This window comes from Myotis daubentonii, chromosome 4 (assembly GCF_963259705.1).
Source record: "Myotis daubentonii chromosome 4, mMyoDau2.1, whole genome shotgun sequence".
In the NCBI taxonomy this organism is placed as follows: domain Eukaryota; kingdom Metazoa; phylum Chordata; class Mammalia; order Chiroptera; family Vespertilionidae; genus Myotis; species Myotis daubentonii.
The window spans coordinates 50423378-50449142 of NC_081843.1; the positions used below are offsets into that span (position 1 = coordinate 50423378).

General features: G+C 39.6%; 1 long non-coding RNA gene across 2 annotated transcripts in view; it reads left to right on the top strand.

Moving 5' to 3' along the window:
• LOC132233363 (uncharacterized) overlaps positions 1-25765 on the top strand; it is a 72071-nt gene that overhangs the window by 22583 nt on the left and 23723 nt on the right. The gene's annotated exons all lie outside the window — the stretch shown is intronic.

Here is a 25765-nt window from a genome sequence, read left to right on the forward strand (position 1 = left end):
GAAAGGAATGTTAGGAGGGTATAGAAAGAAACAGATGATAGAAAACAGAAGGAGACAACTGCCAGGAACTGAAGTAAAAGCTTCTCTCAGAAGGTAACCCCAGGCAAGTAGAACTGAACACTTGGGAACATCTCAGAGATTATTCAGTCTGAGATGGGATGACTGGAACTCACATTTGGGAATAGGCATGAGAAGAGGTGGGCGGGGGCGGGGGTGTCTTCAGATGTTTCAAATGAGACAGGAGGAGGTGAAGGAGGGCAAATAGGAGGACATCTGTAGATTGGTAAGAGAAGCAGGCTATTAGGGAAGAAGTGATGCTTAGTTTTTCAATATCATATTGTCTTATAGCTTCACCTTCTTTCCATTACATCTATCTATATATATAAAAGCCTAAGTGACCATTACGATTGGTTGACCAAACGACCAGTCGACCAGTCGCTATGACGTACACTGACCACCAGGAGGCAGACGCTCAATGCAGGAGCTGCCCCCTGGTGGTCAATGCACTCCCACAGACAACTTCCCATGGAAAGCGAACCTCCCGTGGTTCCTCCCCCTGGCCGGCCAACCTCCTGCAGGGGGGATGACTGGGCAAGATGGCCCCAATTGGCCCTGATGCTGGCCAGGCCAACGGACCCCACCCATGCATGAATTCATGCACCAGGCTTCTAGTCCTATATAATAAAAGGGTAATATGCAAACTGACCCTAACAACAGAAAGACTGGGAATGACTGGTCACTATGACACACACTGACCACCAGAGGGCAGACACTCAATGCAGGAGCTGCCCCCTGGTGGTCAGTGTGCTCCCACAGGGGGAGCTCTGCTCAGCCACAAGCAAGACTGATGGCTGCCAGCACAGCAGTGGTGGTGGGAGCCTCTCCTGCCTCCTCAGCAGCTCTAAGGATGTCCAACTGCAGCTTAGGCCTGCTCCCGCTGGCAAGTGGACATCCCCCAAGGGCCCCCTGGGCTGCCAGAGGGATGTCTGACTGCCAGCTTAGGCCCGATCCCCCAGGGAGAGGGCCTAAGCAAGCAGGTGGACATCCCCTGAGGGGTCCCAGACTGCGAGAGGGCACAGGCCTGGCTGAGGGACCCTCCGAGTGCACAAATTTTTTGCACCGGGCCTCTAGTATATCTATATCTATATCTATATCTATATCTATATCTATATCTATCTATCTATCTATCTATATATATATATATACACACACACACACACACACACATATATATATATATATATATATATATATATATATATATATATATATATATGGTTAAGTGACTGTCCGACTGGCTGGTAGGTATGACACGCACTGACCAACCGGGGCAGATGCTCAATGCAGGAGCTGCTGAGCTGTGGTGACTTGGCAGCGGCGGTTCTCGCGTGACGCACCCTGGAACTAGAGAGGAGGGAGCCTGATTCCAGGTTGTGTCACCTGAGAACCACCCTCTTGCAATCCGGGACCCCTCGGGGGATGTCAGAGAGCCAGTTTTGACCTGATCCCTGCAGGTCAGGCCAAGGGACCCCACCTGCCAGAGGGACCCCGCTCACTCTGCAGATGCCCTTCGAGCCGAGGCGCCAACCCAGGCGTGGCCTGCTGGGGAGGGACCATGGAAGGTTGGCTCCAGGGCATGTCCTGCCCGTCTTGCCCAGTCCCACCTAGTTCTGCCCAGTCCCACCCTGCCGGCCACCTTCTAATTAATTTCCTTTCAATGTGCACGAATCCGTGCACCGGGGCATTAGTTGGTAAATATGCCACTTTAAACACCAGAATAAGTTCTGATTTTAGGATCAGGGAAAGATGGGTATGAGAACTGTGGGGTGTTCTCCTCAGAGGGAATGAGACAAGGATTACACTTTTCCTGGTGAGCTTCCTACATGAGTGGTTTTAAGAAGATTTGTGCATTGTGTGTTCAAAAGCGCAGAAAACCTTGGAATGGAGGATCAATGGCCTCTCTTTTCCTTCTGGCACTGGATGACTCTAGAAAGAGGGTGTCCATTCTGCCTCAGTCAGAGAAGTTTGGCTGGCCAGCAAAGCTGTCCCAGGGCTGTGGCACCTGACATTCCTGTACTCCATGTCTATGATATTCTGCCTGTTATCTGACTGCAAACCCTCTCCCTTACACCAAACATGTGCAGAGTTCTAACCACACAAGTGAGAAGTCTGTATAAATCTAAGTCACTTTTTAGCATGAACCATTTGAGACAATAGATCCCATTTTATAATATTAAGGAAAATAACCTAAGGAAATTAAAATAGATAAGGTCCATTAGATAGGAATGTGTCTCAGAAAGGAGACCCCTTCCCCCTTAAAAAAATTTACCTAGGGCAATTCCACATAATCATTTTAAGCTTTTAAATCACAGGTTTAGTGGTAGGAATGCCTTTGTTGATAAATACAGAGGAAGAAACAGCCACTGGGATAATTTATCTTATATTTGTTTAAAGCACTGAATAAATTAGAGCAAATTTTGTAGTGTTTGGAATTTTACTGTGACATGGCAAGTACTCAAAGAAAATCAAAGGTTGTTGAATCTGAATAATATTTTGCAGTGATTCACCAACCCACTTCTTAATCTGTAATAAAAAGGAGAGGAAAAGTAACCAAATATGAAAGCAGTTTCACATTCTTCACCTCCAAGTTCTGGTTGAAGGCATTTGAAAGATCAGGGCAGTTTACTATCACTGGTGACTTAGACACATTTACAAAAACAAAATGTAATCTAAGTGCCTTCTAAGGAGTACTGTTATTAATCTAAGTGTTATTGTTTTGTTTTTTTACAAATGTATAAGTCAGTGATGGCGAGCCTTTTGAGCTTGGTGTGTCAGCATTTTGAAAAACCCTGACTTAACTCTGGTGCCGTGTCACATATAGAAATTTTTTTTTAAGTATATTTTTATTGATTTTTTTACAGAGAGGAAGGGAGAGGGATAGAGAGTTGGAAACATCTATGAGAGAGAAACATCGATCAGCTGCCTCCTGCACACTCCCTACTGGGAATGTGCCTGCAACCAAGGTACATGCCCTTGACTGGAATCGAACCTGGGACCCTTCAGTTCGCAGGCCGACGCTCTATCTACTGAGCCAAACCGGTCAGGGTGCATATAGAAATTTTTTGATATTTGCAACCATAGTAAAACAAAGACTTATATTTTTGATATTTACTTTATATATTTAAATGCCATTTAACAAAGAAAAATCAACCAAAAAATGAGTTCGCGTGTCACCTCTGACATGTGTATCATAGGTTCGCCATCACTGGTATAGGTAATCACTGCCACCAATTTTGCTGTCTTCAAAAGAATATCTGTGGATGCTTTTTTTTTTTTTTTCTGTTTCAATCTCTGAATTTTTATGTCATAAGCCGACTTTGTTTAAATATGTTAACTTTTTAAATGCACTTTGTGTTTTGGATTAATTTAATATGTATAGAAAATTTGCAAAGAGAGCATAGCAAGTTCCATAAATGCTTCACCCATCTTTGCCTAATGTTAACATATGTAGTGGGGAATATGGGTGAAGAATGTATGGGTGATAGCACTTACAGGCCATTGAGGCCCAACCACCTGAGCTTCACTTCCACCAGGTGTCAGAAGTTGGGACAATTAGTCAATGTAATTGAACCTACATGTAATTACTTTTATAATCTTGAGTTATTCACATTGAATTCAATAAAAATTGCATTGTAAAACTGGGAAATTATGAAGAATTACTGAAAAAGGATAATACCAATAATTTTTCCATTTGTATTCAACTTGTCTTTAAATTAGATCCATCCACCTTAAAATAAAATTGTTTCTTTGTTTCTTTTAATTAAAAAAAAAAAGCATTCTCCCTGCAGAACACTTGAAAATGAAAAAAAAGCCCAAAGGAAAACAACAAAAGCTACTCCAAATTATACTAGTATACTATAATGTTAACATTTAAAATTTTTTTATTGATTTCAGAGAGGAAAGTAGAGGGATAAAGATGGATACATCAATGATGAGAGAGAATCATTGATCAGCTGCCGCTTGCATGCCCCCTAATGAGGATCAAGCCTGTAACTGGAGCATGTGTCCTGACCACAGGAATCGAACTGTGATCTCCTGGTTCATGGGTCAACGCTCAACCACTGCGCAACACAGTAAATAATTATTTTAGCAAGGATCTACTTGATTCACCATTATTGTCACTGAATTTCCTACACATGTGAGTTTCTGCCCTGTGGACACCTCTGTACTTATCCAATCCTATCTAATAAAAGACAAAAAGGGTAATTGACCGTACCTTCGCTATGCTTCCCATTGGCTAATCAGGACGATATGCAAATTAACCGCCAACCAAGATGGCGGCCGGCAGCCACACAGCTGAAGCGAGCAGGAAGCTTGCTTGCTCCAGTGATGGAGGAAGCCAAGGTTCCCCGCCTGCCGCAGCCCGGCTCTAAGCTCCGAAAGCAACAAAGTTTCAATTATAGAAGCTAAACAAACTCCAGATACCTGCTTTCAGCAGGCCATGGCCTCAGAGCTGGAGCGAGTGGGATGGCAACAAAGTTTCAATTATAGAAGTTAAATAAATCCCAAAAGAAAAAAAAATAGGAGAGGCTGGGAGCTTATGTCACCAGCCATCCTGAAAGCGGCCCTCAGCCCCTCACCCAGACTGGCCAGGCATCCCAGTGGGTACCCCCCCCCCCCCAAATGGGGGTGTGGCCAGCTGCAAACAGCTATCAGCCCCTCACCCAAGCTGGCCAGGCACCCAAGCGGGACCCCCATCCTGATCCAGGACACCCTTCAGGGCAAACCAGCCGGCCCCCACCCGTGCACCAGGCCTCTATCCTATATAGTAAAAGGGTAATATGCAAACTGATCCTAACAGAATGACTGGGAATGACTGGTCACTATGACACACACTGACCACCAGGGGGCAGACGCTCAATGCAGGAGCTGCCCTCTGGTGGTCAGTGCGCTCCCTAGCTCTGCTCAGCCACAAGCCAGTACAGCGGTGGTGGTGGGAGCCTCTCCTGCCTCCTCAGCAGTGCTAAAGATGTCTGACTGCAGCTTAGGTCTGCTCCCTGCTGCCAAGTGGACATCCCCCGAGGGCTGCCAGGCTGCCAGAGGGATGTCTGATTGCCATCTTAGGCCCAATCCCCCAGGGAGCAGGCCTAAGCCAGCAGGTGGTCATCCCCCGAGGGGTCCCAGACTGTGAGAGGGCACAGGCCAGGCTGAGGGATCCCTGCCCCCCACCCGCCGAGTGCACAAATTTTTGTGCACTGGGCCTCTAGTAAACATATATTGACTGTTTACTATTGTCCAGGCACTGTGTTGATGGCCCAATGAGTGGAGCGAGCACCAGCTAGGAATTTGGAAAACTCAGTTTTTGTTCCAGCTTTGCTAATAGTTGCCTCATGTTTTTGGACAAATAAAAACCAACAACATATAGAACATTCACTATGTGCTAGTGACTGCTTCAGGCTCTTAATACTCTCACGTTTCATCACAACACCTCAATGAGGCAGATACTCATTTTATAGAGGAAAAGATAGAGGCCATGGAGATGAAGGAACTTGGCTAAGGGCACATAACTAGTAGGTAGTGGAGCCAGGATTTAACTCTGGTAGCTGATTCAGTTTATGTTCTTAACTACTGCTCTATACGTTTGAAGTAACTGTGAACACTTCAGCTCTCTGGGCCTCAGTTTCCTCATGGCAAAATGTGGAAGGGGAGGGTGAGGAGTAATACCTGAGTGTAGAGCACATTTTCTTTGCAGGGATGCAACTATTTAATTCAGGAGGAGACTATGATTGAATAATATCTTTGAGATTAATTATTATATTTCTTTTGGCACTTCCCTCCTGTCTCCATTGGAGCATATGGTCAGGTCTGAGCTCAGCACCTCAGGGAAGGGAAGTGACAGTGTAGGAAGATCCTCTCCAGAGTTGTGTTCCAAAACCTGAAGTCCTCAGGGAACTAAGAGTATTTGGAGTATGGCTAAAATATTTAGAAGAAGCAGGAGGAAGAGAACAGGGCTTCCCCCACAATTAGAGCAAGATTTCTGGGGTTGGAGAGTGAGAAGGGGAACCAGTTGAGCCTCAAAGAGGGCCTCTAAGCCCCGAGGCCTGAGTGCAGCGAGAGGAATGGCTGTGCGATGCCTGTATTCCCGTGTACCAAGGGCCTTGAAGCTGCAGACAGTTTCTCATACTGGCGTCTCCAGACCGAATCTTCGCACACCTGTCCTAATTGTGGGCCTCCACATCCTCTCTGTTCTTTACATTGAGCTGCCTTCATAGCCCTTTCTGGTCAGATAGCTCTCTCGCCTCTCCTTCTACTAGTATGATATAAGAGTGTTTTGTGCTTACATATCATGCTAGGAAACAGGCATCTGTGTGAGGCTGTTGGTGGCCCAGCTGCCTTGATGAACCTCAAGATCAAACTCTGTTTGAGGCCCTGATACCTCCTAGTCTCACTCTGATACCAGGCACTGGCACCTTCAGGTTCTTGTGTTCTTTCTCATCACCTCCCCTGGGCAGAACAATAAGGCTCAGAGAAGCTTAAAGGCTTGCTACAAAGGACAATTTTTTTTTTTTAATAAGAACACAAAGGTTTACACATTCTCATATGTATATTGGAAATTCTCTGTGGGCCACCCTACCCCACCCCATGGACTCAGGACAATCAGTGATGGTCAGCTATCCTTAGCTCTCTCTCAATGAGGTAAAGAGGAATTGTTTTCATAGGAACAGCACTTTGGGCATTTCAAGTGAGCTTCTGGACACAAAGAATTCAGGTTCTGAGAAGTAGACAAGTGTGATATCCAGAACTGTCAAACCAAGTTCCTGCCACAGCCCTTCGAATCACGTCAGTCTCTCCTCTGAATTTTGTCTGATCATCATCTGCACTAGCTTGTCATACAAAAGAGAGCCACATATAATTCAGGGATTTGGTCATAAAATCAACACTTAAGGCAAATTTTCACAGTGAAAGTTACCCTGAAACTTTCTTAAATTTTCAGTTGAAACTTTCTTAAATTTTCTATATAAAGTAGGTGCCTTGTGTTCAGTGACAGTATTGTATTTTTGTAAGTTTTTTCAGCTCTGGCCAGTGTGGGGAGGGTGTAGGACACAGCCTGTCGATGTTTCTCTCTCACAGTGATGTTTCTCTTTCTCTCTCTCCTTTCCTCTCTCTCTTCCTCTCTCCCTCTTACCCTTCCTCTCTCTGAAATCAATAAACGTATATAAAAAAAGTTTCTTTAAATTCTGGAATCACATGCAGTGTGGTGAGAGGCTCACATTGTGGGAGGTACACTGAGGGAAGAACACTTTACATCTCTCAGGTTTAATCTCAATTAGAGGTGTGAATGGAATGCAGAGCAGATATGTACATGTTATTTATTAAATTTGTTATATTTACCTCTTTTGGTAGAGCAAGTATAGAATTAGATTATGCATGGTTGAAGGTACTAAGAAACATCCAGGAACTTGATCTCAAGGAATAAACAATTCCACTCCTGAGATAATTAAATAGTAACATAAGCAGTACATGGTAATATAGAGATCTCATAGTGGTCTTACACCATCTCTTGGCTCTGTATCATTCACTGTGGCTTCAATCTTAGGTTTAATATAGGTTTCAGATATTGGAAATATGTCTACCAATACTCCAGGTCTACAGCCTTACAGGTTATGCCCAATAAGACAGAGTTTTTCAGTAGTTCCAGAATAGCTCCTTGTATCCCATTAGCTCTGATAGGTTCGCATGTCCATTCTAACCTCATCATTACCACAAAGAGCAGATGGTACTATATGGTTTTATATGGTAGAATATAGTTCTTTGATGGATTACCCTTTACTTCTAGCACACCCCTGGAGAAAGGAGTTGAGTTAACTCTACTATAAGCACTTGGATAGAATGGGGAAGAAGTTGGTTTCCCAGAGAAAAATGGGGGTAATGCCATTTGGAAAAAGGTAAATGAATATTGGGTAGAGAAATGACATCCTTAAAAAAGTTTAAAATGTTGGATGTTTCTGGGAAGAAGAATGATATTCTGTAGGGTGCATTATAAAGCTTTAGAGACGATTGGTAAAAGGGAAGTAGGATGGGAGGGGGAGGTCAGCTGGATGGAATTATAGAGTTAAGGGAGAATTGCACCGTGGGTCATGCCCGGTAATGACATAGATGGAGCATCGACTTCAGCGGTGGGCAATGAGGAATGAACTAACTTCTGGGCCCCTGTTTGTATTTTGGTGCAAAGTTGTTTTATATCTATCAATCCTAGCACTTTCCCTTCTGGGGTGTTCCCAGAGGGCCTGGAATTTTAAGGTAGCTCACCAGAAGAGCTGGTAGAGGAGTGTTTTTTTACATATAAGTATGATGAAAACCATTTTCAAAGATTATGCAGTGAAAGTGGTTGTATCTTGCTCATTTGCTCTCTCTCTTTTTTCCTGATTAGGGTAACTCTTTGAAAATTGTGTAGAACAAGGGCAAAATTAGGTCTCTAAAGCATCACTGGAGCTTTCTCCTATGTTTTTTGCAACACAAAAAATGAGATTAATTGGAAAACGACATAATTGAAGATATGTTTCACCTGCTTTAAACAAAGCTCAACTTCAATATAGAGCATTTGTATCTTGTATTCTGAAAATAATTATGAGCTGATATATATTACAGAATTCAATTACTACTTAAAATCATTAATTACCCAATTTGATCCCTACACAGCTCCTTTAAAAATTTGTAAAAGACAAAAACAAGAACATTTAATACTTTATATATTATCCAGTGGAACTGTTAATTTCTTGTCAAAGTCCATATTATTATTACATTTAGAAATATATGTGATTATTGTGTTGGAATTGGCAGCAACTTGGACGGAGGCCCTTTATAAAAAAATTAAGAATGGAAGCTCCTTTTTGATCAGAATGTTGGTTAGTCTTACATTTGTTGTGGAGATCTAATAGCTGCCATATGTTAGACCTATTAAATGAATGATGTAATTTAGGCTGCATGCGGTCCTGCCAACTGTTCCATGCTGCCTCCTCATTTTTAGCATGTATTACTCCAATGTGTCCATAGATCACCCAGCAGTAGCTTCTTATACAACTGTGTTAGTCCTTGGGCCTTAACCCTATCCATCATCTATATGGGCTCTACCTCCTTCCCTCTAGAATTGAAACTAATGAAAAATAATGGTAAACCTTGGCAAAGAGTGTGCTTGCAGGGTAATCAACTCAATATTCTGGCTCATGGATAGAAAACCAAGGGGAGGGTTAATGTTTAAGACAAAAGCACAATGTGCAGTGAAGAGAGTTGAACCTTCTCTATGACATGAAAGACAGAAAAAGGCTTTCTCTTTTGTGAAACATTATATGGTGCATTTCTCTACCTTTGTGAGTAGGATGATGCAGTGAGGATGATCAGAGCAAAAATAACGACTTACATACTGTATGCTCTTCGCTTGTGACATTTCTGATGGCTTCTATCTAGGAAGATAAAAAGTTCAATCTTGTTATTTCAAATATTTGTTTTTATAACCCATATATTTTCTATTTTACAATGAGTAAACAGCGGGCCACAACTGTTTAATGACTTGTTTCAATTTGCCATTTATGTATCAGTGTTTATTAGAAGGAAATTTATAGGTATTAAAGAATTATATTGGGAAAAATCCACTATCAATGATTCTATAAATTTAACAGCAATCTATTTCTTACCAACCTAAATTGCACTGTGCTACAATTATCTTAAGAACACTGTGCTACAATTATCTTAAGGACTGTTTTTACTACCATTTTCTAGTGAGTAAGCCAGTAAGTGAGACTTTTTTTCAGCATTATAAAGGAATCCTAGAATTTGCTACTGTGTAACATGAAAGGCTTACATCTTTGTGTTGTACCTTATGTATTCTAATGTTAGGACTACTTATTTTAACTCAATACACTAATATACTTCCAAGATGGCAGGTTTTTCTTTGCTATTTTCTATCTTCATATGTCTCAGTGGTCTATGTTTTTTTGAAAACCTGGGATAGGAGAGGTAATTTTTTTTTAATCAACACTTTTTGCATGGTCCAGCAGGAGCTAAAATTAATCCTTTCCTTTATGGGGAGTGCATAACAGTTGTACTCTTATGTAACCTGTTGGCTCCCACTTGTCATCTTAATGAACTTCCCCATTTCCTACCGTTTTACAATCTGTTCTTTTTGGCATCTTAAACTTCCTGCACTCTCCTCCTTTGGTAAGCGCATTGTTTGTTAGGGCTGCCTTAACAAAGTACCACAGACTGAGTGGCTTGAGCAACAGATATTTATTTTCTCACAGTGGCTTAAGCAACAGAGATTTATTTTCTCACAGGTCTGGAGACTAAAAGTCCGAGATGAGGGTGTCTGCAGGATTGGTTCCTTCTGAGGGCCACGAGGAAAGGACCTGTTCTAGGCCTCTGTTCTTGGCTTGTGGATGGTCATCTCTCTGTGTCTTCACATCATCTTTCCTCTGTACGTGTCAGTGTCCAAATGTCCCCTCCCTGTAAAAACATTAGTCATATGAATTAGGGCTCACCTTAATGACCTCATTTTAACCAGTTACCTCTGTAAGAATCCTATCTCCAAATATAGTCACAAATACAGGTACTGGGGCTTAGGACTCAAACATAATAAATTTGGGGGAACACAATTCAGCCCTTAACACTGGGAAGAAGAGCACAGTGATATTTAACGTTACTTGGCATCTGAAGGGTCTTGAGATTCCATGGATCTCAAAATTATGGATCTTAATTATGAGGCAAGAAACATATGGATGTGTTACATAGTGATTAGTCTTCTAGCAGTCAGAATGCTAACCTGGTAGGACTCATACCCCACGCACATGAGAAAAATGATGCAAGCTGAGTTAGCAAGTGTGGGGAGTAGAGATCCTAAAACAGAAACAGGAAAGAGATCCTAGAGCCTTGCATACAAAATAGTAACAAAAATTAGATATTCTTTTTAATCACGTAAGGGTGTTTTCATTAAGGCTACAACACACACATGTGGAAACTAACACACCCATCCCTAAATTTCAGCGTGATATTATATTGAATATGTGCTATTTCATGGGAGTAAAAAATGTAATTTCTCTATTGTTTTTGCATATTTAAATGTAGGAAGAGATCCCTAAATAATGGTAAAAGATTATATAATAATTCCAAAATAGTCAAACAGATCAGAACCTGCTTCTTTGACGTCATTATGAAAAACAGAACTACTGTACATAGAGAATCACATACTACTGGAGGGCAGATGAGATCAGAAGCTCTGTAAATAGCTTTTGACTTTTAATGCCATTATTTCCTCCTTTGACTCAGAAGTGGTGATTGGACTAGAGATCTCAATGTTTTTTCATCATGACCTAGGGCAGGGGTGGGCAAACTTTTTGACAATGGTTCTTAAGCTGGACCGGAGGGTCGGAACAAAAGCATGGATGGAGTGTTTGTGTGAACTAATATAAATTCAAAGTAAACATCATTACATAAAAGGGTACGGTCTTTTTTTTTTTTTTTTTTTTTAGTTTTATTCATTTCAAAAGGGCCGGGGCCGTAGTTTGCCCACGGCTGACCTAGGGAAAATGACTTAGGGGAAGTCGTTCAATTATAGAGATGGAAGTTAGCTTGGGAGTCAATCTGGGGTTTTACCACATCAAATCTATGTCTGTCTGCTCTGATCATTGGGTTTCCAGGCTAATTCTGGAGATAGCCCAGGGAGTAAGGCCCTGTATGAAGGAAGAAAGGGTGGAAGGAGATATCCCAGCCTCTTCCTCCATGGAAAGTGACCTGGCTTTTTAAATTGTAGCTCAGGATTAAGGTTGCCAAAACAGATCTGTTATGAGCTGGATCCATTTCTAGTGGTCACATTCAGAAGAGGGTAAAAGGGGAAAATGGAAGAACTGAATAGCTTCACTCAGTGGATTCTACCAAAGGTTCTCAAAAAGGCTGGTGTGTTACATATTCAAGTTCAAAACCCTCTTGAAAAAGTATGCATTTCTGCATGCTGTCCATTTTGCTACCGTTAGTTCTGGATAAAGATTCCATGGCACTGGAGTGTTTTTAGCAAGGTCTCAGAATTCTCTATATTAATCTGCTTGCTGTTCTTTAGAAGTCACATTTTTGGACTTGCATTTAAAATAGGGTGAGTCTACTTTAGAAACAATGGGGATTACTCTTTTTTTTATATATATATATATTTTATTGATTTTTCACAGAGAGGAAGGGAGAGAGATAGAGAGTTAGAAACATCGATGAGAGAGAAACATCGATCAGCTGCCTCCTGCACACCTCCCACTGGGGATGTGCCCACAACCCAGGTACATGCCCTTGACCGGAATCGAACCTGGGACCTTTCAGTCCGCAGGCCGACGCTCTATCCACTGAGCCAAACCGGTTTCGGCTGGGATTACTCTTTTTTAAAAAATATATATTTTATTGATTTATTACAGAGAGGAAGGGAGAGGGATAGAGAGTTAGAAATATCGATAAGAGAGAAACATCGATCAGCTGCCTCTTGCACACCTCCTACTGGGTACATGCCCTTGACCGGAATCAAACCTGGGACCCTGGGACCCTCCAGTCCACAGGCCGACGCTCTATCCACTGAGCCAAACCGGTTAGGGCATGGGGATTACTCTTGAGTATTTTCTTTCTAAGCAGAAATTTCTGGAGCTGTTATAAAGGGCAGTGCTCACTAATATGCTTAAGTCTAGAAATTGCTATTTCACTAATGGGTAAAAACTGGACAGCTTATCCCTTTTCTCAGAAAGTATTAGTGATTTCCTATGGGAGGAAAGAAGTAGGAGAAAACCCTTCCTATACTCTTCCCCAGTTTCCTCTGTTATTTTCTAGGCCTAAAAAGAGATGCCTTTCTCCTTTCCCGATTTATCACTTGCTCTCTTCTACTTACTCCCCACACACCCACAGTTCAATTCTCACTTGAACTGTTTTTATTGTGAATTTCATTTATTTCTATAATCCTTCCAAGTGACTCAAAAAAGTGGATGTATATGTATTCTTAGAGGTGTTATCTCACTTGTTTTTAAATTATAACACCAAATGGAATTTTAATAAACCTTCCTAGGTCAGTTAAATGAAAAGTTTGGGTACAAACCAAGAGTTATAATGACTGTTATTTACTGAGTTTTCAATAATGGAGCAAATACAATGGTTGGAAATGGTAATATTTTTATCTTATAGGCCAGGGAACAAAATAATCTAAAGCCTCTCCTGTCAATTTTATCCATGGCATGAGTGTATCAGTTTAGTGTGTACATTCTTCAAATTCTTAAGTCTTCACTCAAGGGAGGGGTAGGCTCATTGTATGTGTGCATTCTCAGTCATTGGTAAAATGGCGGGTTTCCTAGACTCTTGTATTGACATTTTTTGGCCTTTTCTTCTTTTTTCTTTTCTTTTTTTTCCCCTTTTTTTAAAAAAGCAAGTTAGGCACATGCTAAAATAGTAGCTGTGTTGGGCTATACACTTTGAGAGGAGAAATGGTAGGATTTGGAAAGGATTTTCAAAGAAAGCCTTTGGGAAAGTGTCCGCTTATGTTTTGGAGCAGATACTAAATGAATTAGCCAGCGAGTGGTTGGAAAATAGGGCATTTATCCTTCTGGATACTTATGTGAGGGCAGAGGGCTGAAAACAAAATATTTACAGGCAAGTTGATTGAACCAAGTGAGAGCCAATTGGAGAGTGTTGCTAAGGAGAGACTGCTTTTGATAAATATTAAACCATCCTCAAGGTGGTAGAAACATGAGGAAGAGACCGAGATCATACTTATTTCCTTTTGGTAGGGCCAATCGATTTCACTTTATATTTTAACCAATTAAGCCATTTAAAGAGAGGATTCCAAAGAGATACACATTTACATTTTCAGTCTGCAAGCTGACGCTCTATCCACTGAGCCAAACCGGTTAGGGCTACATTTTCAAAAAGAAAAAGACAGTCAGTTTAGAAGCAAGTGCTTTTAATGCCGTTGCTGGTCAGGAGATCAAGTAAATTACCAGTTAGTTTTGCTACCTGTGTAAATGACGTGGGTTGGGAAAGTACCACTTTTTCAGAGGGATGAGTTAAAGGACATGAAGAATGACTCTAGAGAGGCTTTTGAAAGTAGGTAAAGCTAGTGTAATCCATCAGAAATCTGTAATAATAAAATTAATAATTAGTAATATACTAACCTTCTAGACGAAGCCGGGGCTGCGAGGATTGAGCCCCTTGCACAAATTTCATGCATGGGGCCTCTAGTTTATTAATAATTCATTGGACTCAAGGTATATTTGTCATCTCTTGCCTTCAGATGAGTTAAAGATCCACAGTGCTGCTTGGATTGTGAGAAGAATTTTTTTGAAGTCTAACATCTCAAACTAGTCTTAATAACCCAATAAAAAGATGTTTTAGGCAAATAAAAGGTGCAGGGAAGAATGGGACTGGGAAGAGGGCTGTCTCACCTCGAGGACTAAAGGAGTGAGTGCGGGTTCCTGCGAGGCAGCCTGGCAGACAAGGAGGGAGCCTTGGGGTGGAAGGGGAGGTGCTATTCCCCATCGGAGTGGCCGGCTCGGGAGAAGGTTAAGGTCTCAGGCTTGGAACCCTAAGTCTCTATGGTACAAGGTCAGTAAATGATGTACTGAAATCTGGGCAAATCTGTCTATTTCAAGGATAGGTGTGAGGGGCCCTGCAGAATAAGAACAAGCTGCACACGAACTTCACTGATTTTTGGGAAAAAGGCATGACCATGGAGCCAAAACCTGACAATGAAATAAAGAAGCCAGCCTACCAGATCTAATGGCTGTGCAACCTATGTCTGTATTCAGCAGGACTATGAATCAAGAGATGGGTCTGGGATCTAGTCTCCCCTAACTGGATGCAGCCATATCCCACGTTTAAGTAAGAAAAAAGCCCAGAAAAGGGGCATGGAAATTTCAGCTCTCATTACCTTCATGCTTCTTTGGAATCTGGCGGTATGGCCACGTTGTTAGCATTCTTGAAACTGAAATTTTGTCTGGATTATATTTGTCAAGCTTTTCCAGTTTTTACCTGCAGTGATATATTGTTGAAAAGGAAAAAGTGCCATTCATTTGTTTCAGAAACAGGCAGTATGAGAGAAGCAGGGTGGGAGAGAGTGTCTATATTGGCTTTTAGGGAGACTCAGGGGAACAGAAGTGTCTACAGCAGTGATGCTCGATGTGGGGTAAGGTATTTGCCTTGGAAGAACATTTGGCAATATCTGGAGATATTTTTTATTGTTAGGACTGTAGGAGAGCATGATACTGACATCTAGTGGGGGAGAGGCCAGGGATGCCACCAATCATTCCATAGTGCAGGGGAACCCCTAACCCCACCCCACCTCCACCCCCACCAAAAATTATTGGGTTCCATGTCACGATAGTGCAGAAGTTAAGAATCCCTGATTTACAGGCAAATAGATGATTCAGCTGAAAACAGGAAAGGGAATGGGTCTTACCACCTGGCTTTGTGCAGGAAAGGGTGAAACTCTGTGGGTGGGAAACTGCTAGAAAGCAAATAGTGTCTCCAGGGTGAGAGTGGGGTGGGGTGGGGAGTATTTGGAGAATCATCCTTCATTTCTGAACAAATCTGTCTAGAAGAGAAGCCAACATCTGTTACTTTAGAGGTGGAGTTAATTTTCCCCCTGTTCTTTTTCTGGAGGGATCTTTGGCCAAAACACTTCTTGCCCACATATGCTCATTTTCACCATCTTCAGAGCCAGAGGAGGAGGTAGATCTACTTTATCTTTAGTCTTCTCTTCCTTAAGACAAATCTTCACTTGACATTGCTCCTTCCTTGAACAATCATTTGAGTCTCTACTTCCTTTAATGGCCACTGAGTGACTTACGTTTCATGCTTAATCTCACACAGTCTATCCTACTATTCGACGGAGCCTACATAGTGAATGTTCATCAGTGCTTCCACGTTGCTCTACCTCGCATCATTTAATAGTCCTTATTCCACTCCTTTCTCTCTGGCTGTTGACACTTGCCTACACATTTTTTTTCTTGAAATTCTTTCTTTCCTTTCATTATCTACACTGTTTGTCTGACTTCTTTTTTTCACCCCCAAATCCTTCTCTTGCCCCTTTCCTAGCTCAGTGCCTACTCCTGGTCTTCATAGCTATGTCCTCTGTCCTTCTTTCTTTAATATATATATTGCTGATGATATCACCTCTTCACACTCCACCATCAACTCACTATGGATAATTCTTTTATCTTAAATCACTAGTCCCATTTTCTCTCTTAAGGCACAGACTATTGGTGCCAGCACACTGTACAATTCCACTTCACTTCCATGCCCTGATCTCCAAATATTTGAATAAAAAGCTGGTTATATATACATTTCTTCAACCAGAAGGTTGCATGATGCCTTTAAGATGCCAGGGCAAAACTCCTCTGCCCTATCTCTGATTGGTGCCTGGCTCTCCTTGCATCTCCTGAATCTGCTTTGCCTTAAGGCTTTGGATTTCTCCTCCAGTAGGAAGATTTATTTTTCCCAGTAAGTGAGCAACCATTACTTACCATGCTACTTATTCACCAAGGTTCCAGTTTACCCTATATCTGCTTATCTTCACCCATACAGGTATACTGGAGATGAATTTCTACTTTAATTAGCTTGGGTTTCCCAGTCTCCCATTAATGTTTACTCTTTTCCCTTCCACTTAAATCTGGCTATGCTATTTCTCTTATGTAGTATTGGCAATTAGGCAAGAGTCTCTACTTCCTTGGTCAAAGAGTGGAAGCTATGGGAATTTCTGGCTCTGAGATAGAGAAAAGCCACTGGGCAAAAATGGGTGGGAGTGGGAACAGGGTGGAGGGGGCAATGGGGAAAAATGGGGAACATCTGTAACACTCCCAACAATAAAGATACATTTTAAAAAATAAAATAAAATTGCATGATGCTGGCCACTGCCACACTCTAAGCTTGGCCCTGGCATTTGTAAGGCCTCTTCTATTTAAATCATAAGTTCTGCTTCATATGGCAATTACCACCCTACAGAGCAGGAACAGTGGGGTTTTGAGAGCTTGTCAATAAGAGTGAAAGGAAAGGATATGAGATGGAGAGAAGTAGAAGGAATGAAATTCATTCCCAGGGTTTCCTTGTTCTAGCTATCATGCAGATAATTTAATAAGTCTGATGTGCTTTCCTTTAATTGTAGTTTTGAAAATTTGCATGAAATGCATTTCTGCAAATAAAGTGCTATTTCAAACTTACTGCTTAAAATTTGCTCCAGTAAATCCCATTAGGTTGCAAACAGTGCTTAAAAAATAAGCACACTTTCATTTCATAGAAGCTATACTTTTAAATACGGTTAGTTTGCATTTATTCCAAATTTGATTTCATAATCACAGGCCCAGGAAAATAATTTCTATTCTCCCACTGGGGCTATATTAAAATTGCTTGCCTAAAGCTGGTCCAAAGAGAATTAAAGAATCTGATCTTTCTTCTGCTTGCTTTCCTCAGTGTTGAAAGCCAGGATGAGCAAATTAAGCTAAAATAGTACTCTGCAGCCCAAATCAGGCACATGATACCAAATCTTTAACAGGTTTTCACTTTTTCTCTTGTTACATTTAATTCTTTAATGCCATCCAGCTTCTTTTCAACTCAGGAAAATAAAATTATTGGAGATTATTTTCTGGGTTATTTCTGTTTGTTTGTTTTATATTCCTAAAAGCAAGTAAAGGAAATCAGTGAGAGTAACGAGAAAGGTGTGGCATTGTATTTAGGCTACATTAGGTAGGCATTTACCTCAATATTTGATTAATTTATAAAGGAGATATGAACAAGGTCAGAGATTCAGATAATTTAGAAACACATATAATTTGTTTTTGCTAGCATTTGAACTGTATTTCCTGAGGTTTTACTTATGGGAGAAAAATCAAGCTAGAATTTATTAGTCATCGACAGCATTGGGTATTCCTTAGAGTTGGCAGGAAAGTTCAGTAAATATATCTAAACTATCAATAGTAATTCAGTTTCATCAGAATTCTTGCTTTAAGAACTTCAGACTCAAGCCTGTTGTTTTTGGAGGTTGATACTTGGCAGAAAAAAACCTACCACATTTCACCCAACAATGAAAAAATTAGAGTTGTTTTTTTTTATTTGATTTGTTTGTTTCCTAATTCTGTGGCACACCACTATTAGAGATAACTTTTTATCCATCTCAAAAAGTGCTATTTATAAGGCAGGTGAAATTCTATTATTACCAATTTACAGAAGCTGGGCCCGAGGAGCAAGGCAAAAGGAAATTCCATGTTGCATTCTAGATCATCAGGATTGGTTTATTCCTATATTTTAAAATTGACATGATACTATATTGTCACTATCTTGCCCAATTTGATCTACTCACAGCAGTTTCTTACCAGGGGGGCTCTTCCTTGGATGACAGCTCCAGCTGATCACTTCTGAAAGTTCAAAAGATCTGTCTCTTCAGTTTACCAGACACTTCTTTCTCTCACTTGTTTTAGATTTAGCCTCCATTCTCAAATTGGGCTGCAATGCTTTCCAATGAATGTTTATTGACTTTCCAGAGGACTTTCCCATTCTCAGATTCCCCATCTTCTCTGTTACTACCTCCTACTCCTCCCCACCCAGATGCTAGTAACATGCATGTCTCTTGTGGATGTTGGGGACTCGTCCTCACGTGCTTTCCGTTTGGGCTTTATGGGAACATCTGGTCATCTACTTTTGCTGTAAGTATTGTCAGTTGTTTGGGTTTTGCTATTTAGTTGCCCACTCACCCTTCCTTTCTCTCTCCCTTTTCCTCTCCCTCCCGCCTCTTTCATTTTTTTTGGAGGGTGTTTGGAAGATTCAAAACTATGCCACTGCTGACACCCTTATTTTTCAGAATTCATAAAATATGTGTGATATTTACCATCCACATTGCAGGCTGTAGCAGTATCATTGCTTACCTGAAAATGAGAAGACACAAATGTAAATTGCAGTGGTTTTTTGTTTGTTTGTTTTATTTTTTTTTAGCAAAGGAACAATCTACCCTAGCTACCTTGTTTTATAGATGGGAAAACCAAAGGATATGTTGATTTGTTTAATCGTCAATTCTTTCATTTCAGAGATCTGATAATAAAAGTAAATATACTAGGCATTCAATGTAGCAGAGTACTTGAAGTATTTGGGACCTCCATATATTTTTATTGAGTTTAATGAAATCAAATGGCCATTTTCCATGATACTTGAAATCATAAAGTTTGTATTAAAAATGTGAAGTTATGTTTTGCTTGAACATAATTCAACATATTTTACTAAACATACAATGAGATAGATTTTTAATTGTTCTTTAGTTTCTTTTGAGCTGAGTTTAGAAGTAAGAGCTTTTAAAGACAAAGAGGGGCATACAATGCAACATCATAGAACTGTATGCTTGAAACTCATATAACTTATTAACCCATGTTACCCCAATACATTTAATTAAAAAATAAAATGAAAAAACAATCTGTGGTGAAAAATATTAAAACTATCCTGTTGTACTAAGAAAGTAATAAAATTTAATGTAATTGTAAAAAAAAAAAAGACTAAGGGAGAAAGACAAAAATAAATATAAAAGCCAGCAAATTCTTGTTTTGGGGGTTAATTTCTTTTTATTTTTTTATTTTTATTTATTGCTTAAAGTATTACAAAGGGTATTACATATGTGTCCATTTTATCCCCCCGCCCTAGACAGTCCCCTAGCCTCCCCTATCTGGGGGTTAATTTCTTTATCTAGAGAAGCTTTTCACTTAAAGTTGTTCAAAGCATGGCCTGCAATGTTTGTTTTAACAGAATAAGCTAATCAAAAGAATGTGGGTAAGAATTTTCTCTTTTTTGGTATTGATAGAAAAATGTGTTTTTAAAATGTAAAGGCTTACCTGCCATCTATCCATCTTCCTTCCTTCCTTTCTTTTTTGAGATATATCTCTTGCTAATTAAATTTATACAATGAATTAATTTATCCTTATTTTAGCAACAGATTATCTGAGTCAGGATTATAGGCTGGACATATAAATAATTTTCATGATTTATTTGTTCTTCCATTCTTTAATGATTCTTAATTCTCAGTTAGATCATTCTCACATTCTATTCTCTTTTTATTAAGCCAAGAAGGATAATTTGTGCTGATGACATATTTATTAATTGGCACCGAAAGAATCCATGTGCTCCAAGGACCAAAATCTTCAAGGAAAATTATGAAAACTGTGAAATAATTCAAGGAGCATCATAGATTAAGAATAGTATTTAGAAATCAAGATACAGGTGCCAGATATGCTCATTGCTACTGATGTGTCATTGAATCTAGGCCCTTTTAGAGACTGAGCTAGGAAATACTTACACATATACACTTCCTGAAACCTGATTACATCCTAATGAAAGGTTTCGGGGTAGATTTCTATATAATTGGAGTTGAAAATGAAAGACAATTTGTGATTTTATGATTCTAGTTGGTAAAATGTGTGTAAAGAGGTCATTGAAGCCCAGCCAGCATGGATCAGTGGTTGAGCATTGCCCTATGAACCAGGAGGTCATGGTTCGATTCCTGGTCAGGGCACATGCCCAGGTTGTGGGCTTGATCCCTAAGTGTGGGGCATGTAGGAGGCAGCAATCAATGATTCTCTCTCATCATTGATATTTCTATCTCTCTCCCTCTCCCTTCCTCTCTGAAGTTAATAAAAACATATCTTTTAATCAAGGATAGGGTTTGAATGCCTTGTATGATTTCTTTAATAACTCAAAAAATAACCTGTTTGTGCCCTGGCTGGTTTGGCTTGGTGATTGGAGTGCTGGCCCATGGACCAAAGGCTCTGGGTTCAATTCCTGGTCAAGGGCATGTACCTGGATTGCAGGCCCCATCCTGGCCCAGGTCGGGATGTGTGCAGAAGGCTGCCAAATCAATGTGTTTTTCACATTGATATTTCTCTCTTTCCCTTCTCCCTTCATCCATCCCTCTCTCCCTCTCTTCCTCCCTCTCTGTCTCTCTAAAAATCAATAGAAAAAAATATCCTCAGGTAAGGATTAAAAGAGAAAAAAGAAAAAAAGAAATAACCTGTTTGCGACCTAAACCAATTACTAATGAACTAAAGAGTAGACCTGAGCCTTCAGTGTGAATAACAACAAAGCCTTGCATATATCTGTATATCTATTTTGTCATGTGATGTGAGATAGAAGGATTTGGAGATATTATGTCCATTCTACAGATTGGAAATCAGAGAAGACCCTTAGGGTCTTAATTACAGTCTTACTGGGACATGTCTTTTGGTTACTAGTTTAATTTGTGTTCTACATTCTCTACTGCTTTGTGATCAATGCAGTTTCTGAGGACAACCGCACCATTTTAAGCAATGAATACTTTTTACACTCTTTCTTTTGGTGACTGCAATTATCCTGCCAAGAAGTCCACCTCACTAGGCTTTCAGAGGCTAATTAGTATTCGAAGTTGTAAAAAAATATCCAATCCTAAAACTTAGGGGATTTCTGTCCTCCTCATATATACCTTTATAGTTCTTATCAAGCCTAGAGTCATCTGCATGGAGTTAGGAATGTTCTTTTATTTTCTTTCCAGGGACAGTCCATGGTTATCCATCAGTCTAACTTACGGTATAATTGTGTGTTGCGATTTTCCCTAAGAAGTGGTTGTTATCAAGTCAAGGGAAATGCTCTGTGACGTTGGAATTTGTGAGATTGGGCTAGTGGTTCTGTGGAAGCCGGAGATGGCATATATAAGTATTAATTCATCACAGATACATAGGCTTCCTTTTTGAGGGAATTTAAAATATGTTAAACCCACATGTACTCTTCTTTCAATGAAGGAGCAATTCAAGGTAAAGTTGTGGGAGAATTTCTTCACTGTGGGGGTGGAGGAGGTGGGTTTGGGCAGCCCACCTGGGGTGAAGTTGCCTTATTGTATAAAAAGAAAAATATTTTTCAAAGCTTTGTGTTTACATCTTAAAGTTTACTCAAGTGAAAAAATTTAAGTAAAAACAGGAAGTAATGTGAGAAAATGGAAGAGAGATCCAGGAAGTATAAGAGAGAGTGGATATTTAAAGTTTTTTTTTTTTTTTAAATAAAAGTAAATCTGTAAAACACTTGAACACTCTTAAAACACTTTAAACTTCTCTGCTCCTAACATTATATTTCAATGAGATTGACCCAGGAGACTTCTTAAGTTCTGTATTCAAAAGAAGGAGGAAAACATACTTGAATCATAGTATGTTCAATCATACTTGAACATTAGTTGCATTGTGGGTTAACTACATTCATTTAGGGTGACTCTTCTTTGTTTGGTAAGTGTACATTATATCTTTACCATGGAACTATTCACAAGATGCTTTTAGAAGTGGAGGCCTGACATTTTTTAAAAAATATGTATTTTTATTGATTTCAGAGAGGAAGAGGGAGAGAGAGAGAGAAACATCCATGATGAGAGAGAATCATGGATCAGCTGCCTCCTGCAAGTCCCCCACTGGGGATCAAGCCCACAACCCAGGCATGTGTCCTTGCCAGAATCGAACCTGGGACCTTTCAGTTCGCAGGCCAATGCTCTATCCACTGAGCAAAACCGGCCAGGGCTTGTCATTTTTATATATTTTTTCCTTTTACATTTTGTTCCATGGTGAGTGAGAAAAAGTGATTGGATTTTTATGTGTAACTGAGAGCAATTTATTATACTTTATTCTCTTCATTGTATACACAAGGCATATTTCTACTGTGACCACTACATCAAATATCTTGATGGTTTTATAGAAGACCTTTCTTAAATTGTTAACATTGATTAGTGGTGTTCTGGAAGAGTTCTGTCTGATCATCTAAACTTGGGCTGAAAAAGGAAAGCATAAATATAGGAAATTTTTCTACCAATTGTTGTTATTATAAAAATTTAGTATTTATTCTATAAGCCTTTATCCTGGTAGACTGCCAAGAAATTCAATCTCATTCATTACTAAGGCTCGTTCCCCAACACCCTGATCACCCAAAGGTTTTAAGGGTCTTCCACAGTTGGAACATTAGGTTCATCAATCTTTAGTTTTGTCTGCTTATTTCCTAAGTCACATAGCAGCATTGTCGCTTCTGTTCCAAGACTGCACACAAGGTCTTTCTCCAAGGTGTCCTTTGATATGATTCTTAGTATTCTATGCCCATCACTCTTCTACAGGTTCTACCTTTAAGACACATCAGAGGGATTGTCATCTTTTGGGGAGAGAGTGTGTGGGTACATTTGTGTGGACATTAGCTATGGATCCTCAACTTTTCAAGAGAAGCACTCTTACTTTTTTCTCTCCGATCTCAAAGCCCCTACCTGCCTGGTCTCTTTTTCTGGAATGACCCCAGTAATCCTTTTAATGAGTTTAAGTTTTTGAAGATAAAAGTCAGGAGGGGTTTTTATCTTCTGGTTCCCAATAGTTTGCTTTATATTTGGGTACAAAGACACTTGAGGCAACACAAGGGGACACATAAGCTTAGAGGTTTCTAAGCCTTTTATTATTACTAGTTTTTACAGTCTTTTATTATTACTGGTTTTCATTAAAAACTAGTAATTATTACAGCCTTTTATTATTACTAGTTTTTATTAAAAACTTTATTTTTAAGAGTAGTTTTAGGTTTACAACAAAATTGAGAGAAACATGCAGAGATTTCCCATGTACCCCCTGCCCACACATGCATAGCTTCCTCATTAGCAATACCATTCACCAGAGTGGTATATTTTTTACTAAGGATGAACCTACATTGACACATCATAATCACCCAAATTCATAGTTTACCTTAGGGTTCATTGTTGGTGTAGTACATTACATAGGTTTGGACAAATATATAATGTCATATATCCATCATCATAATGTCATATAGGGCATATTTACTGCCCTAAAAGTCCTCTGTTTTCTGCCTATTCTCTACACCACCATACCTCCGTAATCATTGATATTTTTATTGCCTCCATAGTTTTGCCTTTTCTAGAATGTCATATAGTTTATATCATACAGTATGTAGTCTTCTCAGATTGTTTTCTTTCACTTAATAATATACATTTAAGTTTTCTCCATGTCTTTTTTTATGGCTCAATAGCTCTTGCTCTCTTTTTTCTCTCTCTCTCTCTCTCTCTCTCAGCACTAAGTAATATTCCATTGTCTAAATATACCACAAGGACATCTTGGTTCCTTCCAAGTTTTGGCAATTATGAATAAAGCTCCTACAAACATTTGCATGCAGTCCTTTGTGTGGACATAGTTTTCAACTCCTTTGGATAAATACTGAGGAGTATGGTTGCTGGATCATATGGTTAAAGTATGTTTAGTTTTATAAGAAATAACCAGGCTGTCTTCCAAAGTGGTGTTTTACATTCTCACTAGAAACATATGAGTGTTCCTATTGCACCACATCCTCACCAGCATTTGGTGTTATCAGTGTTCTGGATTTTGGCCATTCTATTAGATGTAGTGGTGGCTCATTATTTTAATTTGCATTTCCCTGCTGACCTGTAATATGGGACATCTTTTTGTTTGTATATCTTCTTTGGTATAAAGTGTCTATTAAGTTTTTTGGCCCATTTTTAAATCAAGTTGTTTATTTTCTTACTTTCACATTATTTTTCATTCTTCTTACAAAATAAAAACAAAAGACATATTAATGTTTAGTGTTTAATTGTTAGTATATCTCCTCTCAAAATATATTAGCAATCAAAGGTGACTTTGTTCTAGTCAACATGTTGTAAACAGAGGACAGTTCCTAATAATGCAACTACTTTCCCAAAGAAAGTTAGAGAAGTTGAGCCCAGCTGGTATTGCTCAGTGGTTGAGTATCAACCTATAAACCAGGAGGTCAGAGTTCAATTCCCAGTCGGGGCACCTTCCAGGTTGTGGCCTTGATGCCCAGTTGGGGTGGGGGGATTACAGGAGGCAGCTGATCAATGATTCTCTCTCATCATTGGTGTTTCTATCTCTCTCTCCCTCTCCCTTCCTCTCTGAAATAAATAAAATACATTTTTTAAAAAGTTAGAGAAGTTGAGCCAATAATTGAATCGAAGGTGGAAATAAATGGAGGAGAGGAAACCTCTTTGTGAAGTGCAGCCTTGCAGAAGCAGGACCAGGCAGAAGCAGCTCTGTCATGCTAATCCTAGCTATATCATTTCCATACTGCATGTCTCCTGGCTCCTGCTCTTGCATACTTCTAATCCATTCTTCATACAGTGGACAGGCCTTTTAAAAACATAAATTGGGCATGTAATTTCCCCATTAAAAACCCTTAAATGTTTTCTTGTTGCACTTTTATAAAAATGTTCAAATCAGCAAGGAAGTGACTGACATATTCAGAGAAGAAATGTGTGTATTGGCTATGACTAGGTAGCTCAGTTGGTTAGAGCATTGTCCCAATACACCAATATTTTGGGTTCAATCCCAGGTCAGGGCACATACAAGAATCTTTTAAAAAAGAAAAAAAAGAAATATGTGTATTAAGAAAGAGCCAATATAGAAACAATATAGAAATATAATATAGAAATATAAAAATGAGTATATGAAGTAAAAAGTGAGTAAAATAATAGAAACTTAACTTCAGTTCTGGCATCAATACTATATATAGCACACTTCACTTTTTGTGAAGGACTAAAATATTTAGATTCTGTTCAGATCTAAAATTCTAAGGAGTTATGCTTTGTCTTTTTTGATGCTGAAAAAGGAAAAATATGTCAACATTTTAGACTAAATAATATTTTTAGTTTGCATATAATAGTTTAGTTGCTATATAGCTTAAAAATGTACATAAATTATCCCATATG